This window comes from Scyliorhinus torazame, chromosome 12 (genome assembly GCF_047496885.1).
Source record: "Scyliorhinus torazame isolate Kashiwa2021f chromosome 12, sScyTor2.1, whole genome shotgun sequence".
Classification (NCBI taxonomy): domain Eukaryota; kingdom Metazoa; phylum Chordata; class Chondrichthyes; order Carcharhiniformes; family Scyliorhinidae; genus Scyliorhinus; species Scyliorhinus torazame.
In genome coordinates, this window is record NC_092718.1 from 224,477,485 (window position 1) to 224,499,514 (window position 22,030).

At 49.7% G+C, this 22,030-nt stretch overlaps 1 protein-coding gene across 2 annotated transcripts in view; it reads right to left on the reverse strand.

Moving 5' to 3' along the window:
• serpinf2b (serpin peptidase inhibitor, clade F (alpha-2 antiplasmin, pigment epithelium derived factor), member 2b) overlaps positions 1–22,030 on the reverse strand; it is a 136,692-nt gene that overhangs the window by 75,861 nt on the left and 38,801 nt on the right. The gene's annotated exons all lie outside the window — the stretch shown is intronic.

Here is a 22,030-nt window from a genome sequence, read left to right on the forward strand (position 1 = left end):
GCTCTCATTCACTGAGCTCTCAATCACTGTGCTCTCATTCACTGAGCTCTCATTCACTGTGCTCTCATTCACTGAGCTCTTATTCACTGAGCTCTCATTCACTGTGCTCTCATTCACTGAGCTCACATTCACTGAGCTCTCATTCACTGCGCTCTCTTTCACTGCGCTCTCATTCACTGCGCTCTTACTGCGCTCTCATTCACTGCGCTCTCATTCACTGCGCTCTCATTCACAGCGCTCTCATTCTCTGCGCTCTTATTTACTGAGCTCTCACTTACTGAGCTCTCATTCACTGCATCTCATTCACTGCGCTCTCATTCACTGAGCTCTCATTCACTGCGCTCTCATTCACTGCGCTCTCATTCACTGCGCTCTCATCACCTGCGCTCTCATTCACTGCGCTCTCATTCACTGCGCTCTCATTCACTGCGCTCTCATTCACTGCGCTCTCATTCACTGAGCTCTCATTCACTGCGCTCTCATTCACTGCGCTCTCATTCACTGCGCTCTCATTCACAGCGCTCTTACTGTGCTCTCATTCACTGCGCTCTCATTCACTGCAGTCTCATTCACTGAGCACTCATCCACTGCCCTCTCATTCACTGCGCTCTCATTCATTGTGCTCTCATTCACTGAGCTCTCAATCACTGTGCTCTCATTCACTGAGCTCTCATTCACTGTGCTATAATTCACTGTGCTCTCATTCACTGCGCTCTCATTCACTGCGCTCTCATTCACTGCGCTCTCATTCACTGCGCTCTCATTCACTGCGCTCTCATTCACTGCGGTCTCATTCACTGCGCTCTCATTCACTGCGCTCACATTCACTGCGCTCTCATTCACTGCGCTCTCATTCACTGCGCTCTCATTCACTGCACTCTCATTTACTGAGCTCTCATTCACTGCGCTCTCATTCACTGCGCTCTCATTCACTGCGCTCTCATTCACTGCGCTCTCATTCACTGAGCTCTCATTCACTGCGCTCTCATTCAATGCGCTCTCATATACTGAGCTCTCATTCACTGTGCTCTCATTCACTGAGCTCTCATTCACTGAGCTCTCATTCACTGAGCTCTCATTCACTGCGCTCTCATTCACTGAGCTCTCATTCACTGCGCTCTCATTCAATGCGCTCTCATATACTGAGCTCTCATTCACTGTGCTCTCATTCACTGAGCTCTCATTCACTGAGCTCTCATTCACTGAGCTCTCATTCACTGCGCTCTCATTCACTGCGCTCTCTTTCACTGCGATCTCTTTCACTGCGCTCTTACTGGGCTCTCATTCACTGGGCTCTCATTCACTGCGCTCTCATTCACTGCGCTCTCATTCACTGCGCTCTCATTCACTGCGCTCTCATTTACTGAGCTCTCATTCACTGCGCTCTCATTCACTGCGCTCTCATTTGCTGCGCTCTCATTCACTGCGCTCTCATTCACTGCGCTCTCATTCACTGCGCTCTCATTCACTGCGCTCTCATTCACTGCGCTCTCATTCACTGCGCTCTCAGTCACTGCACTCTCATTCACTGAGCTCTCATTCACTGAGCTCTCATTCACTGCGCTCTCATTCACTGCGCTCTCATTCACTGCGCTCTCATTTACTGAGCTCTCATTCACTGCCCTCTCATTCACTGTGCTCTCATTTGCTGCGCTCTCATTCACTGCGCTCTCATTCACTGCGCTCTCATTCATGCGCTCTCATTCACTGCGCTCTCATTCACTGCGCTCTCATTCACTGCACTCTCATTCACTGAGCTCTCATTCACTGAGCTCTCAATCACTGCGCTCTCATTCACTGCGCTCTCATTCACTGCGCTCTCATTCACTGCGCTCTCATTCACTGCGCTCTCATTCACTGAGCTCTCATTCACTGCGCTCTCATTCACAGCGCTCTTACTGTGTTCTCATTCACTGCGCTCTCATTCACTGCAGTCTCATTCACTGAGCACTCATCCACTGCCCTCTCATTCACTGCGCTCTCATTCACTGCGCTCTCATTCACTGCGCTCTCATTCACTGCGCTCTCATTCACTGCGCTCTCATTCACTGGGCTCTCATTCACTGGGCTCTCATGCACTGCGCTCTCATTCACTGCGCTCTCATTCACTGCGATATCATTCACTGCGCTCTTATTCACTGCGCTCTTATTCACTGTGCTCTCATTCATTGTGCTCTTATTCACTGTGCTCTTAATGTCTGTGCTCTCAATCACTGGGCTCTCATTCACTGTGCTCTCATTCACTGCACACTCATTCACTGCGATCTCATTCACTGCGCTCTTATTCACTGCGCTCTTATTCACTGTGCTCTCATTCACTGTGCTCTTATTCACTGCGCTCTTAATCACTGTGCTCTCATTCACTGCGCTCTCATTCACTGCGCTCTTATTCACTGCGCTCTCATTCACTGCGCTCTCATTCAGTGCGCTCTCATTCACTGCGCTCTCATTCACTGAGCTCTCCTTCACTGCGCTCTTACTGCGTTCTCATTCACTGCGCTCTCATTCACTGCGCCCTTACTGTGCTCTCACTCACTGAGCTCACATTCACTGAGCTCTCCTTCACTGCGCTCTCATTCACTGAGCTCTCATTCACTGCGCTCTTACTGCGTTCTCATTCACTGCGCTCTCATTCACTGCAACCTTACTGTGCTCTCACTCACTGAGCTCTCATTCACTGAGCTCTCATTCACTGACCACTCATTCACTGAGCTCTCATTCACTATGCTCTCATTCACTGAGCTCTCATTAACTGAGCTCTCATTCACTGCGCTCTCATTCACTGCACTCTCATTCACTGAGCTCTCATTCACTGCGCTCTCATTCACTGCGCTCTCATTCACTGCGCTCTCATTCACTGCGCTCTCCTTCACAGCGCTCTTACTGTGCTCTCATTCACTGCGCTCTCATTCACTGCAGTCTCATTCACTGAGCACTCATCCACTGCCCTCTCATTCACTGCGCTCTCATTCACTGAGCTCTCAATCACTGTGCTCTCATTCACTGAGCTCTCATTCACTGTGCTATAATTCACTGTGCTCTCATTCACTGTGCTATAATTCACTGTGCTATAATTCACTGTGCTCTCATTCACTGCGCTCTCATTCACTGCGCTCTCATTCACTGCGCTCTCATTCACTGCGCTCTCATTCACTGCGCTCTCATTCACTGCGCTCACATTCACTGCGCTCTCATTCACTGGGCTCTCATTCACTGCGCTCTCATTCACTGCACTCTCATTTACTGAGCTCTCATTAACTGCGCTCTTATTCACTGCGCTCTCATTCACTGCGCTCTCATTCACTGAGCTCTCATTCACTGCGCTCTCATTCAATGCGCTCTCATATACTGAGCTCTCATTCACTGCGCTCTCATTCACTGCGCTCTCATTCACTGCGTTCTCATTCACTGAGCTCTCATTCACTGAGCTCTCATTTACTGAGCTCTCATTCACTGCGCTCTCATTCACTGCGCTCTCATTCACTGCGCTCTCATTCACTGCGCTCTCATTCACTGCGCTCTCATTCACTGCGCTCTCAGTCACTGCACTCTCATTCACTGAGCTCTCATTCACTGAGCTCTCATTCACTGCGCTCTCATTCACTGCGCTCTCATTCACTGCGCTCTCATTTACTGAGCTCTCATTCACTGCCCTCTCATTCACTGTGCTCTCATTTGCTGCGCTCTCATTCACTGCGCTCTCATTCACTGCGCTCTCATTCATGCGCTCTCATTCACTGCGCTCTCATTCACTGCGCTCTCATTCACTGCGCTCTCATTCACTGCACTCTCATTCACTGAGCTCTCATTCACTGAGCTCTCAATCACTGCGCTCTCATTCACTGCGCTCTCATTCACTGCGCTCTCATTCACTGCGCTCTCATTCACTGAGCTCTCATTCACTGCGCTCTCATTCACAGCGCTCTTACTGTGTTCTCATTCACTGCGCTCTCATTCACTGCAGTCTCATTCACTGAGCACTCATCCACTGCCCTCTCATTCACTGCGCTCTCATTCACTGCGCTCTCATTCACTGCGCTCTCATTCACTGCGCTCTCATTCACTGCGCTCTCATTCACTGCGCTCTCATTCACTGGGCTCTCATTCACTGGGCTCTCATGCACTGCGCTCTCATTCACTGCGCTCTCATTCACTGCGATATCATTCACTGCGCTCTTATTCACTGCGCTCTTATTCACTGTGCTCTCATTCACTGTGCTCTTATTCACTGCGCTCTTAATCTCTGTGCTCTCAATCACTGGGCTCTCATTCACTGTGCTCTCATTCACTGCACTCTCATTCACTGCGATCTCATTCACTGCGCTCTTATTCACTGCGCTCTTAAACACTGTGCTCTCATTCACTGTGCTCTTATTCACTGCGCTCTTAATCACTGTGCTCTCATTCACTGCGCTCTCATTCACTGATCTCTTATTCACTGCGCTCTCATTCACTGCGCTCTCATTCAGTGCGCTCTCATTCACTGCGCTCTCATTCACTGAGCTCTCCTTCACTGCGCTCTTACTGCGTTCTCATTCACTGCGCTCTCATTCACTGCGCCCTTACTGTGCTCTCACTCACTGAGCTCACATTCACTGAGCTCTCCTTCACTGCGCTCTCATTCACTGAGCTCTCATTCACTGCGCTCTTACTGCGTTCTCATTCACTGCGCTCTCATTCACTGCAACCTTACTGTGCTCTCACTCACTGAGCTCTCATTCACTGAGCTCTCATTCACTGCGCTCCCTTTCACTGTGCTCTTATTCACTGCGCTCTTAATCACTGTGCTCTCATTCACTGCGCTCTCATTCACTGCGCTCTCATTCACTGCGCTCTCATTCACTGCACTCTCATTCACTGAGCTCTCATTCACTGAGCTCTCATTCACTGCGCTCTTACTGCGCTCTCATTCACTGGGCTCTCATTCACTGGGCTCTCATTCACTGGGCTCTCATTCACTGCAGTCTCATTCACTGAGCACTCATCCACTGCCCTCTCATTCACTGCGCTCTCATTCACTGCGCTCTCATTCACTGAGCTCTCATTCACTGCGCTCTCATTCACTGAGCTCTCATTCACTGGGCTCTCATTCACTGGGCTCTCATTCACTGAGATCTCATTCGCTGCAGTCTCATTCACTGAGCACTCATCCACTGCCCTCTCATTCACTGCGCTCTCATTCACTGTGCTCTCATTCACTGCGCTCTCATTCACTGCGCTCTCATTCACTGCGCTCTCATTCACTGCGCTCTCAATCACTGCGCTCTCATTCACTGAGCTCTCATTCACTGGGCTCTCATTCACTGAGCACTCATCCACTGCCCTCTCATTCACTGCGCTCTCATTCACTGCGCTCTCATTCACTGCGCTCTCATTCACTGCGCTCTCATTCACTGAGCTCTCATTCACTGGGCTCTCATTCACTGGGCTCTCATTCACTGTGCTCTCATTCACTGCGCTCTCATTCACTGCGATCTCATACACTGCGCTCTTATTCACTGCGCTCTTATTCACTGTGCTCTCATTCACTGCGCTCTCATTCACTGAGCTCTCATTCACTGAGCTCTCATTCACTGGGCTCTCATTCACTGTGCTCTCATTCACTGTGCTCTCATTCACTGCGCTCTCATTCACTGCGATCTCATTCACTGCGCTCTTATTCACTGCGCTCTTATTCACTGTGCTCTCATTCACTGTGCTCTTATTCACTGCGCTCTTAATCACTGTGCTCTCATTCACTGCGCTCTCTTTCACTGCGCTCTTATTCACTGCGCTCTCATTCACTGCGCTCTCATTCACTGCGCTCTCATTCAGTGCGCTCTCATTCACTGAGCTCTCATTCACTGAGCTCTCATTCACTGGGCTCTCATTCACTGTGCTCTCATTCACTGTGCTCTCATTCACTGAGCTCTCATTCACTGCGCTCTCATTCACTGAGCTCTCATTCACTGCGCTCTTACTGCGTTCTCATTCACTGCGCTCTCATTCACTGCGCTCTCTTTCTCTGTGCTCTCATTCACTGTGCTCTCATTCACTGAGCACTCATTCACTGAGCTCTCATTCACTGTGCTCTCATTCACTGAGCTCTCATTAACTGAGCTCTCATTCACTGAGCTCTCATTCACTGCACTCTCATTCACTGAGCACTCATTAACTGCCCTCTCATTCATTGCGCTCTCATTCACTGAGCTCTCAATCACTGTGCTCTCATTCACTGAGCTCTCATTCACTGTGCTCTCATTCACTGAGCTCTCATTCACTGAGCTCTCATTCACTGTGCTCTCATTCACTGAGCTCACATTCACTGAGCTCTCATTCACTGCGCTCTCTTTCACTGCGCTCTCTTTCACTGCGCTCTCATTCACTGCGCTCTTACTGCGCTCTCATTCACTGCGCTCTCATTCACTGCGCTCTCATTCACAGCGCTCTCATTCTCTGCGCTCTTATTTACTGAGCTCTCACTTACTGAGCTCTCATTCACTGCATCTCATTCACTGCGCTCTCATTCACTGAGCTCTCATTCACTGCGCTCTCATTCACTGCGCTCTCATTCACTGCACTCTCATCACCTGCGCTCTCATTCACTGCGCTCTCATTCACTGCGCTCTCATTCACTGCGCTCTCATTCACTGCGCTCTCATTCACTGAGCTCTCATTCACTGCGCTCTCATTCACTGCGCTCTCATTCACTGCGCTCTCATTCACAGCGCTCTTACTGTGCTCTCATTCACTGCGCTCTCATTCACTGCAGTCTCATTCACTGAGCACTCATCCACTGCCCTCTCATTCACTGCGCTCTCATCCACTGCGCTCTCATTCACTGAGCTCTCATTCACTGGGCTCTCATTCACTGGGCTCTCATTCACTGTGCTCTCATTCACTGTGCTCTCATTCACTGCGCTCTCATTCACTGCGATCTCATTCACTGCGCGCTTATTCACTGCGCTCTTATTCACTGTGCTCATATTCACTGTGCTCTTATTCACTGCGCTCTTAATCACTGTGCTCTCATTCACTGCGCTCTCATTCACTGCGCTCTTATTCACTGCGCTCTCATTTACTGCGCTCTCATTCACTGCGCTCTCATTCAGTGCGCTCTCATTCACTGCGCTCTCATTCACTGAGCTCTCATTCACTGCGCTCTTACTGCGTTCTCATTCACTGCGCTCTCATTCACTGCACCCTTACTGTGCTCTCACTCACTGAGCTCACATTCACTGAGCTCTCATTCACTGCGCTCTCATTCACTGAGCTCTCATTCACTGCGCTCTTACTGCGTTCTCATTCACTGCGCTCTCATTCACTGCAACCTTACTGTGCTCTCACTCACTGAGCTCTCATTCACTGAGCTCTCATTAACTGCGCTCTCTTTCTCTGTGCTCTCATTCACTGTGCTCTCATTCACTGTGCACTCATTCACTGAGCTCTCATTCACTGTGCTCTCATTCACTGAGCTCTCATTAACTGAGCTCTCATTCACTGAGCTCTCATTCACTGCACTCTCATTCACTGAGCACTCATTAACTGCCCTCTCATTCATTGCGCTCTCATTCACTGAGCTCTCAATCACTGTGCTCTCATTCACTGAGCTCTCATTCACTGTGCTCTCATTCACTGAGCTCTTATTCACTGAGCTCTCATTCACTGTGCTCTCATTCACTGAGCTCACATTCACTGAGCTCTCATTCACTGCGCTCTCTTTCACTGCGCTCTCATTCACTGCGCTCTTACTGCGCTCTCATTCACTGCGCTCTCATTCACTGCGCTCTCATTCACAGCGCTCTCATTCTCTGCGCTCTTATTTACTGAGCTCTCACTTACTGAGCTCTCATTCACTGCATCTCATTCACTGCGCTCTCATTCACTGAGCTCTCATTCACTGCGCTCTCATTCACTGCGCTCTCATTCACTGCGCTCTCATCACCTGCGCTCTCATTCACTGCGCTCTCATTCACTGCGCTCTCATTCACTGCGCTCTCATTCACTGCGCTCTCATTCACTGAGCTCTCATTCACTGCGCTCTCATTCACTGCGCTCTCATTCACTGCGCTCTCATTCACAGCGCTCTTACTGTGCTCTCATTCACTGCGCTCTCATTCACTGCAGTCTCATTCACTGAGCACTCATCCACTGCCCTCTCATTCACTGCGCTCTCATTCATTGTGCTCTCATTCACTGAGCTCTCAATCACTGTGCTCTCATTCACTGAGCTCTCATTCACTGTGCTATAATTCACTGTGCTCTCATTCACTGCGCTCTCATTCACTGCGCTCTCATTCACTGCGCTCTCATTCACTGCGCTCTCATTCACTGCGCTCTCATTCACTGCGGTCTCATTCACTGCGCTCTCATTCACTGCGCTCACATTCACTGCGCTCTCATTCACTGCGCTCTCATTCACTGCGCTCTCATTCACTGCACTCTCATTTACTGAGCTCTCATTCACTGCGCTCTCATTCACTGCGCTCTCATTCACTGCGCTCTCATTCACTGCGCTCTCATTCACTGAGCTCTCATTCACTGCGCTCTCATTCAATGCGCTCTCATATACTGAGCTCTCATTCACTGTGCTCTCATTCACTGAGCTCTCATTCACTGAGCTCTCATTCACTGAGCTCTCATTCACTGCGCTCTCATTCACTGAGCTCTCATTCACTGCGCTCTCATTCAATGCGCTCTCATATACTGAGCTCTCATTCACTGTGCTCTCATTCACTGAGCTCTCATTCACTGAGCTCTCATTCACTGAGCTCTCATTCACTGCGCTCTCATTCACTGCGCTCTCTTTCACTGCGATCTCTTTCACTGCGCTCTTACTGGGCTCTCATTCACTGGGCTCTCATTCACTGCGCTCTCATTCACTGCGCTCTCATTCACTGCGCTCTCATTCACTGCGCTCTCATTTACTGAGCTCTCATTCACTGCGCTCTCATTCACTGCGCTCTCATTTGCTGCGCTCTCATTCACTGCGCTCTCATTCACTGCGCTCTCATTCACTGCGCTCTCATTCACTGCGCTCTCATTCACTGCGCTCTCATTCACTGCGCTCTCAGTCACTGCACTCTCATTCACTGAGCTCTCATTCACTGAGCTCTCATTCACTGCGCTCTCATTCACTGCGCTCTCATTCACTGCGCTCTCATTTACTGAGCTCTCATTCACTGCCCTCTCATTCACTGTGCTCTCATTTGCTGCGCTCTCATTCACTGCGCTCTCATTCACTGCGCTCTCATTCATGCGCTCTCATTCACTGCGCTCTCATTCACTGCGCTCTCATTCACTGCACTCTCATTCACTGAGCTCTCATTCACTGAGCTCTCAATCACTGCGCTCTCATTCACTGCGCTCTCATTCACTGCGCTCTCATTCACTGCGCTCTCATTCACTGCGCTCTCATTCACTGAGCTCTCATTCACTGCGCTCTCATTCACAGCGCTCTTACTGTGTTCTCATTCACTGCGCTCTCATTCACTGCAGTCTCATTCACTGAGCACTCATCCACTGCCCTCTCATTCACTGCGCTCTCATTCACTGCGCTCTCATTCACTGCGCTCTCATTCACTGCGCTCTCATTCACTGCGCTCTCATTCACTGGGCTCTCATTCACTGGGCTCTCATGCACTGCGCTCTCATTCACTGCGCTCTCATTCACTGCGATATCATTCACTGCGCTCTTATTCACTGCGCTCTTATTCACTGTGCTCTCATTCATTGTGCTCTTATTCACTGTGCTCTTAATGTCTGTGCTCTCAATCACTGGGCTCTCATTCACTGTGCTCTCATTCACTGCACACTCATTCACTGCGATCTCATTCACTGCGCTCTTATTCACTGCGCTCTTATTCACTGTGCTCTCATTCACTGTGCTCTTATTCACTGCGCTCTTAATCACTGTGCTCTCATTCACTGCGCTCTCATTCACTGCGCTCTTATTCACTGCGCTCTCATTCACTGCGCTCTCATTCAGTGCGCTCTCATTCACTGCGCTCTCATTCACTGAGCTCTCCTTCACTGCGCTCTTACTGCGTTCTCATTCACTGCGCTCTCATTCACTGCGCCCTTACTGTGCTCTCACTCACTGAGCTCACATTCACTGAGCTCTCCTTCACTGCGCTCTCATTCACTGAGCTCTCATTCACTGCGCTCTTACTGCGTTCTCATTCACTGCGCTCTCATTCACTGCAACCTTACTGTGCTCTCACTCACTGAGCTCTCATTCACTGAGCTCTCATTCACTGACCACTCATTCACTGAGCTCTCATTCACTATGCTCTCATTCACTGAGCTCTCATTAACTGAGCTCTCATTCACTGCGCTCTCATTCACTGCACTCTCATTCACTGAGCTCTCATTCACTGCGCTCTCATTCACTGCGCTCTCATTCACTGCGCTCTCATTCACTGCGCTCTCCTTCACAGCGCTCTTACTGTGCTCTCATTCACTGCGCTCTCATTCACTGCAGTCTCATTCACTGAGCACTCATCCACTGCCCTCTCATTCACTGCGCTCTCATTCACTGAGCTCTCAATCACTGTGCTCTCATTCACTGAGCTCTCATTCACTGTGCTATAATTCACTGTGCTCTCATTCACTGTGCTATAATTCACTGTGCTATAATTCACTGTGCTCTCATTCACTGCGCTCTCATTCACTGCGCTCTCATTCACTGCGCTCTCATTCACTGCGCTCTCATTCACTGCGCTCTCATTCACTGCGCTCACATTCACTGCGCTCTCATTCACTGGGCTCTCATTCACTGCGCTCTCATTCACTGCACTCTCATTTACTGAGCTCTCATTAACTGCGCTCTTATTCACTGCGCTCTCATTCACTGCGCTCTCATTCACTGAGCTCTCATTCACTGCGCTCTCATTCAATGCGCTCTCATATACTGAGCTCTCATTCACTGCGCTCTCATTCACTGCGCTCTCATTCACTGCGTTCTCATTCACTGAGCTCTCATTCACTGAGCTCTCATTTACTGAGCTCTCATTCACTGCGCTCTCATTCACTGCGCTCTCATTCACTGCGCTCTCATTCACTGAGCTCTCATTCACTGCGCTCTCATTCAATGCGCTCTCATATACTGAGCTCTCATTCACTGCGCTCTCATTCACTGCGCTCTCATTCACTGCGTTCTCATTCACTGAGCTCTCATTCACTGAGCTCTCATTCACTGAGCTCTCATTCACTGAGCTCTCATTCACTGAGCTCTCATTCACTGCGCTCTCATTCACTGCGCTCTCTTTCACTGCGCTCTCTTTCACTGCGCTCTTACTGGGCTCTCATTCACTGGGCTCTCATTCACTGCGCTCTCATTCACTGCGCTCTCATTCACTGCGCTCTCATTTACTGAGCTCTCATTCACTGCGCTCTCATTCACTTCGCTCTCATTTGCTGCGCTCTCATTCACTGCGCTCTCATTCACTGCGCTCTCATTCGCTGCGCTCTCATTCACTGAGCTCTCATTCACTGCGCTCTCATTCACTGCACTCTCATTCACTGAGCTCTCATTCACTGAGCTCTCATTCACTGCGCTCTCATTCACTGCGCTCTCATTCACTGCGCTCTCATTTACTGAGCTCTCATTCACTGCCCTCTCATTCACTGTGCTCTCATTTGCTGCGCTCTCATTCACTGCGCTCTCATTCACTGCGCTCTCATTCATGCGCTCTCATTCACTGAACTCTCATTCACTGCGCTCTCATTCACTGCGCTCTCATTCACTGCACTCTCATTCACTGAGCTCTCATTCACTGAGCTCTCAATCACTGCGCTCTCATTCACTGCGCTCTCATTCACTGCGCTCTCATTCACTGAGCTCTCATTCACTGCGCTCTCATTCACAGCGCTCTTACTGTGTTCTCATTCACTGCGCTCTCATTCACTGCAGTCTCATTCACTGAGCACTCATCCACTGCCCTCTCATTCACTGCGCTCTCATTCACTGCGCTCTCATTCACTGCGCTCTCATTCACTGCGCTCTCATTCACTGCGCTCTCATTCACTGCGCTCTCATTCACTGGGCTCTCATTCACTGGGCTCTCATGCACTGCGCTCTCATTCACTGCGCTCTCATTCACTGCGATATCATTCACTGCGCTCTTATTCACTGCGCTCTTATTCACTGTGCTCTCATTCACTGTGCTCTTATTCACTGCGCTCTTAATCTCTGTGCTCTCAATCACTGGGCTCTCATTCACTGTGCTCTCATTCACTGCACTCTCATTCACTGCGATCTCATTCTTTGCGCTCTTATTCACTGCGCTCTTATTCACTGTGCTCTCATTCACTGTGCTCTTATTCACTGCGCTCTTAATCACTGTGCTCTCATTCACTGCGCTCTCATTCACTGCGCTCTTATTCACTGCGTTCTCATTCACTGCGCTCTCATTCACTGCGCTCTCATTCAGTGCGCTCTCATTCACTGTGCTCTCATTCACTGAGCTCTCCTTCACTGCGCTCTTACTGCGTTCTCATTCACTGCGCTCTCATTCACTGCGCCCTTACTGTGCTCTCACTCACTGAGCTCACATTCACTGAGCTCTCATTCACTGCGCTCTCATTCACTGAGCTCTCATTCACTGCGCTCTTACTGTGTTCTCATTCACTGCGCTCTCATTCACTGCAACCTTACTGTGCTCTCACTCACTGAGCTCTCATTCACTGAGCTCTCATTCACTGCGCTCTCTTTCACTGTGCTCTCATTCACTGTGCTCTCATTCACTGAGCACTCATTCACTGAGCTCTCATTCACTGTGCTCTCATTCACTGAGCTCTCATTAACTGAGCTCTCATTCACTGAGCTCTCATTCACTGCGCTCTCTTTCACTGTGCTCTCATTCACTGTGCTCTCATTCACTGAGCTCTCATTAACTGAGCTCTCATTCACTGAGCTCTCATTCACTGCACTCTCATTCACTGAGCACTCATTAACTGCCCTCTCATTCATTGCGCTCTCATTCACTGAGCTCTCAATCACTGTGCTTTCATTCACTGAGCTCTCATTCACTGTGCTCTCATTCACTGAGCTCTCATTCACTGAGCTCTCATTCACTGTGCTCTCATTCACTGAGCTCACATTCACTGAGCTCTCATTCACTGCGCTCTCTTTCACTGCGCTCTCATTCACTGCGCTCTCATTCACTGCGCTCTCATTCACTGCGCTCTCATTCACTGCGCTCTCATTCACTGCACTCTCATTCACTGAGCTCTCATTCACTGAGCTCTCATTCACTGCGCTCTCATTCACTGCGCTCTCATTCACTGCGCTCTCATTTACTGAGCTCTCATTCTCTGCCCTCTCATTCACTGTGCTCTCATTTGCTGCGCTCTCATTCACTGCGCTCTCATTCACTGCGCTCTCATTCATGCGCTCTCATTCACTGCGCTCTCATTCACTGCGCTCTCATTCACTGCGCTCTCATTCACTGCACTCTCATTCACTGAGCTCTCATTCAATGAGCTCTCAATAACTGCGCTCTCATTCACTGCGCTCTCATTCACTGCGCTCTCATTCACTGCGCTCTCATTCACTGCGCTCTCATTCACTGCGCTCTCATTCACTGCGCTCTCATTCACTGGGCTCTCATTCACTGGGCTCTCATGCACTGTGCTCTCATTCACTGCACTCTCATTCACTGCGATATCATTCACTGCGCTCTCATTCACTGCGCTCTCATTCACTGCGCTCTCATTCACTGCGATCTCATTCACTGCGCTCTCGTTCACTGCGCTCTTATTCACTGCGCTCTCATTCACTGCGCTCTCATTCACTGCGCTCTCATTCAGTGCGCTCTCATTCACTGCGCTCTCATTCACTGAGCTCTCCTTCACTGCGCTCTTACTGCGTTCTCATTCACTGCGCTCACATTCACTGCGCCCTTACTGTGCTCTCACTCACTGAGCTCACATTCACTGAGCTCTCATTCACTGCGCTCTCATTCACTGAGCTCTCATTCACTGCGCTCTTACTGCGTTCTCATTCACTGCGCTCTCATTCACTGCAACCTTACTGTGCTCTCACTCACTGAGCTCTCATTCACTGAGCTCTCATTCACTGCGCTCTCTTTCACTGTGCTCTCATTCACTGTGCTCTCATTCACTGAGCACTCATTCACTGAGCTCTCATTCACTGTGCTCTCATTCACTGAGCTCTCATTAACTGAGCTCTCATTCACTGAGCTCTCATTCACTGCACTCTCATTCACTGAGCACTCATTAACTGCCCTCTCATTCATTGCGCTCTCATTCACTGGGCTCTCAATCACTGTGCTTTCATTCACTGAGCTCTCATTCACTGTGCTCTCATTCACTGAGCTCTCATTCACAGCGCTCTTATTTACTGAGCTCTCATTTACTGAGCTCTCATTCACTGCGCTCTCATTCACTGCGCTCTCATTCACTGCGCTCTCATTCACTGAGCTCTCATTCACTGCGCTCTCATTCACTGCGCTCTCATTCACTGCGCTCTCATTCACTGCGCTCTCATTCACTGCGCTCTCATTCACTGCGCTCTCATTCACTGAGCTCTCATTCACTGCGCTCTCATTCACTGAGCTCTCATTCACTGAGCTCTCATTCACTGCGCTCTCATTCACTGCGCTCTCATTCACTGTGCTCTCATTCACAGCGCTCTTACTGTGCTCTCATTCACTGCGCTCTCCTTCACTGCAGTTTCATTCACTGAGCACTCATCCACTGCCCTCTCATTCAGTGCGCTCTCATTCATTGTGCTCTCATTCACTGAGCTCTCAATCACTGTGCTCTCATTCACTGAGCTCTCATTCACTGTGCTCTCATTCACTGTGCTCTCATTCACTGCGCTCTCATTCACTGCGCTCTCATTCACTGCGCTCTCATTCACTGCGCTCTCATTCACTGCGCTCTCATTCACTGCGCTCTCATTCACTGCGCTCTCATTCACTGCGCTCTCATTCACAGCGCTCTTACTGTGCTCTCATTCACTGCCCTCTCATTCACTGCAGTCTCATTCACTGAGCACTCATCCACTGCCCTCTCACTCACTGCACTCTCATTCATTGTGCTCTCATTCACTGAGCTCTCAATCACTGTGCTCTCATTCACTGAGCTCTCATTCACTGCGCTCTCTTTCACTGTGCTCTCATTCACTGTGCTCTCATTCACTGAGCACTCATTCACTGAGCTCTCATTCACTGTGCTCTCATTCACTGAGCTCTCATTAACTGAGCTCTCATTCACTGAGCTCTCATTCACTGCACTCTCATTCACTGAGCACTCATTAACTGCCCTCTCATTCATTGCGCTCTCATTCACTGGGCTCTCAATCACTGTGCTTTCATTCACTGAGCTCTCATTCACTGTGCTCTCATTCACTGAGCTCTCATTCACAGCGCTCTTATTTACTGAGCTCTCATTTACTGAGCTCTCATTCACTGCGCTCTCATTCACTGCGCTCTCATTCACTGCGCTCTCATTCACTGAGCTCTCATTCACTGCGCTCTCATTCACTGCGCTCTCATTCACTGCGCTCTCATTCACTGCGCTCTCATTCACTGCGCTCTCATTCACTGCGCTCTCATTCACTGAGCTCTCATTCACTGCGCTCTCATTCACTGAGCTCTCATTCACTGAGCTCTCATTCACTGCGCTCTCATTCACTGCGCTCTCATTCACTGTGCTCTCATTCACAGCGCTCTTACTGTGCTCTCATTCACTGCGCTCTCCTTCACTGCAGTCTCATTCACTGAGCACTCATCCACTGCCCTCTCATTCAGTGCGCTCTCATTCATTGTGCTCTCATTCACTGAGCTCTCAATCACTGTGCTCTCATTCACTGAGCTCTCATTCACTGTGCTCTCATTCACTGTGCTCTCATTCACTGCGCTCTCATTCACTGCGCTCTCATTCACTGCGCTCTCATTCACTGCGCTCTCATTCACTGCGCTCTCATTCACTGCGCTCTCATTCACTGCGCTCTCATTCACAGCGCTCTTACTGTGCTCTCATTCACTGCCCTCTCATTCACTGCAGTCTCATTCACTGAGCACTCATCCACTGCCCTCTCACTCACTGCGCTCTCATTCATTGTGCTCTCATTCACTGAGCTCTCAATCACTGTGCTCTCATTCACTGTGCTCTCATTCACTGTGCTCTCATTCACTGCGCTCTCATTCACTGCGCTCTCATTCACTGCGCTCTCATTCACTGCGCTCTCATTCACTGCGCTCTCATTCACTGCGCTCTCATTCACTGCGCTCTCATTCACTGCGCTCTCATTCACTGCGCTCTCATTCACTGCGCTCTCATTCACAGCGCTCTCATTCACTGCGCTCTCATTCACTGCGCTCTCATTCACTGCGCTCTCATTCACTGTGCTCTCATTCACTGCACTCTCATTCACTGCGCTCTCATTCACTGCGCTCTCATTCACTGCGCTCTCATTCACTGAGCTCTCATTCACTGCACTCTCATTCACTGCGCTCTCATATACTGAGCTCTCATTCAGTGCGCTCTCATTCACTGTGCTCTCATTCACTGCGTTCTCATTCACTGAGCTCTCATTCACTGCGATCTCATTCACTGCGCTCTCATTCACTGGGCTCTCATTCACTGTGCTCTCATTCACTGCGCTCTTATTGACTGCGCTCTTATTCCCTGCGCTCTTATTAACTGTGCTCTCATTCACTGAGCTCTCATTCACTGTGCTCTTATTCACTGCGCTCTTATTCACTGTGCTCTCATTCACTGTGCTGTCATTCACTGCGCTCTCATTCACTGCGCTCTCATTCACTGCGCTCTCATTCACTGCGCTCTCATTCAGTGCGCTCTCATTCACTGCGCTCTCATTCACTGCGCTCTCATTCACTGCGCTCTCATTCACTGCGCCCTCATTCACTGTGCTCTCATTCACTGCGCTCTCATTCACTGCGCTCTCATTCACTGCGCTCTCATTCACTGAGCTCTCATTTACTGCGCTCTTCTTCACTGCGCTCTTATTCACTGCACTCTCATTCACTGCGCTCTTCTTCACTGCGCTCTCATTCACTGCGCTCTCATTTACTGAGCTCTCATTCACTGCGCTCTCATTCACTGCGCTCTCATTCACTGCGCTCTCATTCACTGAGCTCTCATTCACTGCGCTCTCATTCACTGCGCTCTCATTCACTGCGCTCTCATTCACTGCGCTCTCATTCACTGCGCTCTCATTCACTGCGCTCTCATTCACTGAGCTCTCATTCACTGCGCTCTCATTCACTGAGCTCTCATTCACTGAGCTCTCATTCACTGCGCTCTCATTCACTGCGCTCTCATTCACTGTGCTCTCATTCACAGCGCTCTTACTGTGCTCTCATTCACTGCGCTCTCCTTCACTGCAGTCTCATTCACTGAGCACTCATCCACTGCCCTCTCATTCAGTGCGCTCTCATTCATTGTGCTCTCATTCACTGAGCTCTCAATCACTGTGCTCTCATTCACTGAGCTCTCATTCACTGTGCTCTCATTCACTGTGCTCTCATTCACTGCGCTCTCATTCACTGCGCTCTCATTCACTGCGCTCTCATTCACTGCGCTCTCATTCACTGCGCTCTCATTCACTGCGCTCTCATTCACTGCGCTCTCATTCACTGCGCTCTCATTCACAGCGCTCTTACTGTGCTCTCATTCACTGCCCTCTCATTCACTGCAGTCTCATTCACTGAGCACTCATCCACTGCCCTCTCACTCACTGCGCTCTCATTCATTGTGCTCTCATTCACTGAGCTCTCAATCACTGTGCTCTCATTCACTGTGCTCTCATTCACTGTGCTCTCATTCACTGCGCTCTCATTCACTGCGCTCTCATTCACTGCGCTCTCATTCACTGCGCTCTCATTCACTGCGCTCTCATTCACTGCGCTCTCATTCACTGCGCTCTCATTCACTGCGCTCTCATTCACTGCGCTCTCATTCACAGCGCTCTCATTCACTGCGCTCTCATTCACTGCGCTCTCATTCACTGCGCTCTCATTCACTGTGCTCTCATTCACTGCACTCTCATTCACTGCGCTCTCATTCACTGCGCTCTCATTCACTGCGCTCTCATTCACTGAGCTCTCATTCACTGCACTCTCATTCACTGCGCTCTCATATACTGAGCTCTCATTCAGTGCGCTCTCATTCACTGTGCTCTCATTCACTGCGTTCTCATTCACTGAGCTCTCATTCACTGCGATCTCATTCACTGCGCTCTCATTCACTGGGCTCTCATTCACTGTGCTCTCATTCACTGCGCTCTTATTGACTGCGCTCTTATTCCCTGCGCTCTTATTAACTGTGCTCTCATTCACTGAGCTCTCATTCACTGTGCTCTTATTCACTGCGCTCTTATTCACTGTGCTCTCATTCACTGTGCTGTCATTCACTGCGCTGTCATTCACTGCGCTCTCATTCACTGCGCTCTCATTCACTGCGCTCTCATTCACTGCGCTCTCATTCAGTGCGCTCTCATTCACTGCGCTCTCATTCACTGCGCTCTCATTCACTGCGCTCTCATTCACTGCGCCCTCATTCACTGTGCTCTCATTCACTGCGCTCTCATTCACTGCGCTCTCATTCACTGCGCTCTCATTCACTGAGCTCTCATTTACTGCGCTCTTCTTCACTGCGCTCTTATTCACTGCACTCTCATTCACTGCGCTCTTCTTCACTGCGCTCTCATTCACTGCGCTCTCATTCACTGCGCTCTCATTCACTGCGCTCTCATTCACTGGGCTCTCATTCACTGCGCTCTCATTCACAGTGCTCTAATTCACTGCGCTCTTATTCACTGCGCTCTTATTCACTGCGCTCTTATTCACTGCGCTCTCATTCACTGCGCTCTCATTCACTGTGCTCTCATTCACTGGGCTCTCATTCACTGCGCTCTTATTCACTGCGCTGTCATTCACTGCACTCTTATTCACTACACTCTTACTGTGCTCTCATTCACTGCGCTCTCATCACTACGCTCTTACTGTGCTCTTATTCACTGTGCTCTCGTTCACTGAGCTCTCATGCACTGACCTCTCTTTCACTGCGCTCTCATTCACTGCGCTCTCATTCACTGCGCTCTCATTCACTGCGCTCTCGTTCACTGCGCTCTCGTTCACTGCGCTCTCATTCACTGCGCTCTCATTCACTGTGCTCCTACTGTGCTCTCATTCACTGCGCTCTCATTCACTGCACTCTTATTCACTGCACTCTTATTCACTGCGTTCTTATTCACTGCGCTCTCATTCACTGCGCTCTCATTCACTGCACTCTTATTCACTGCACTCTTATTCACTGCACTCTTATTCACTGCGCTCTCATTCACTGTGCTCTCTTTCACTGCGCTCTCATTCACTGTGCTCTCATTCACTGCGCTCTTATTCACTGCGCTCTTATTCACTGCGCTCTCATTCACTGCGCTCTCATTCACTGCGCTCTCATTCACTGCGCTCTCATTCACTGGGCTCTTATTCACTGCACTCTTATTCACTGTGCTCTCATTCACTGCGCTCTTATTCACTGCGCTCTCATTCACTGTGCTCTTATTCACTGTGCTCTCATTCACTGCGCTCTTATTCACTGCGCTCTTATTCACTGTGCTCTTATTCACTATGCTCTCATTCACTGCGCTCTTATTCACTGTGCTCTCATTCACTGCACTCTTATTCACTGCGCTCTTATTCACTGCGCTCTTATTCACTTTGCTCTCATTCACTGCGCTCTCATTCACTGCGCTCACATTCACTGTGCTCTCATTCACTGAGCTCTCATGCACTGCTCTCTCATTCACTGGGCTCTCATTCACTGTGCTCTCATTCACTGTGCTCTCATTCACTGAGCTCTCATGCACTGCACTCTCATTCACTGCGCTCTCATTCACTGCGCTCTCATTCACTGTGCTCTCATTCACTGCGCTCTCATTCACTGCGCTCTCATTCACTGTGCTCTCATTCACTGAGCTCTCATTCACTGCGCTCTCATTCACTGCGCTCTCATTCACTGAGCTCTCATTCACTGACCTCTCATTCACTGCGCTCTCATTCACTGTGCTCTCATTCACTGCGCTCTCATTCACTGTGCTCTCATTCACTGTGCTCTCATTCACTGTGCTCTCATTCACTGCGCTCTTATTCACTGCGCTGTCATTCACTGCACTCTTATTCACTACGCTCTTACTGTGCTCTCATTCACTGCGCTCTCATCACTACGCTCTTACTGTGCTCTTATTCACTGTGCTCTCGTTCAGTGAGCTCTCATGCACTGACCTCTCTTTCACTGCGCTCTCATTCACTGAGCTCTCATTCACTGCGCTCTCATTCACTGCGCTCTCATTCACTGCGCTCTCATTTACTGAGCTCTCATTCTTTGCCCTCTCATTCACTGTGCTCTCATTTGCTGCGCTCTCATTCACTGCGCTCTCATTCACTGCGCTCTCATTCATGCGCTCTCATTCACTGCGCTCTCATTCACTGCGCTCTCATTCACTGCGCTCTCATTCACTGCGCTCTCATTCACTGCGCTCTCATTCACTGCGCTCTCATTCACTGCGCTCTCATTCACTGCGCTCTCATTCACAGTGCTCTCATTCACTGCGCTCTCATTCACTGCGCTCTCATTCACTGCGCTCTCATTCACTGCACTCTCATTCACTGAGCTCTCATTCACTGAGCTCTCAATCACTGCGCTCTCATTCACTGCGCTCTCATTCACTGCGCTCTCATTCACTGCGCTCTCATTCACTGCGCTCTCATTCACTGAGCTCTCATTCACTGCGCTCTCATTCACAGCGCTCTTACTGTGTTCTCATTCACTGCGCTCTCATTCACTGCAGTCTCATTCACTGAGCACTCATCCACTGCCCTCTCATTCACTGCGCTCTCATTCACTGCGCTCTCATTCACTACGCTCTCATTCACTGCGCTCTTATTCACTGCGCTCTCATTCACTGGGCTCTCATTCACTGGGCTCTCATGCACTGTGCTCTCATTCACTGCGCTCTCATTCACTGCGATATCATTGACTGCGCTCTTATTCACTGCGCTCTTATTCACTGTGCTCTTATTCACTGTGCTCTTATTCACTGCGCTCTTAATCTCTGTGCTCTCAATCACTGGGCTCTCATTCACTGTGCTCTCATTCACTGCACTCTCATTCACTGCTATCTCATTCACTGCGCTCTTATTCACTGCGCTCTTATTCACTGTGCTCTCATTCACTGCGCTCTCATTCACTGAGCTCTCATTCACTGACCTCTCATTCACTGCGCTCTCATTCACTGTGCTCTCATTCACTGCGCTCTCATTCACTGTGCTCTCATTCACTGTGCTCTCATTCACTGTGCTCTCATTCACTGCGCTCTTATTCACTGCGCTGTCATTCACTGCACTCTTATTCACTACGCTCTTACTGTGCTCTCATTCACTGCGCTCTCATCACTACGCTCTTACTGTGCTCTTATTCACTGTGCTCTCGTTCAGTGAGCTCTCATGCACTGACCTCTCTTTCACTGCGCTCTCATTCACTGAGCTCTCATTCACTGCGCTCTCATTCACTGCGCTCTCATTCACTGCGCTCTCATTTACTGAGCTCTCATTCTTTGCCCTCTCATTCACTGTGCTCTCATTTGCTGCGCTCTCATTCACTGCGCTCTCATTCACTGCGCTCTCATTCATGCGCTCTCATTCACTGCGCTCTCATTCACTGCGCTCTCATTCACTGCGCTCTTATTCACTGCACTCTCATTCACTGAGCTCTCATTCACTGAGCTCTCAATCACTGCGCTCTCATTCACTGCGCTCTCATTCACTGCGCTCCCATTCACTGCGCTCTCATTCACTGCGCTCTCATTCACTGCGCTCTCATTCACTGAGCTCTCATTCACTGCGCTCTCATTCACAGCGCTCTTACTGTGTTCTCATTCACTGCGCTCTCATTCACTGCAGTCTCATTCACTGAGCACTCATCCACTGCCCTCTCATTCACTGCGCTCTCATTCACTGCGCTCTCATTCACTACGCTCTCATTCACTGCGCTCTCA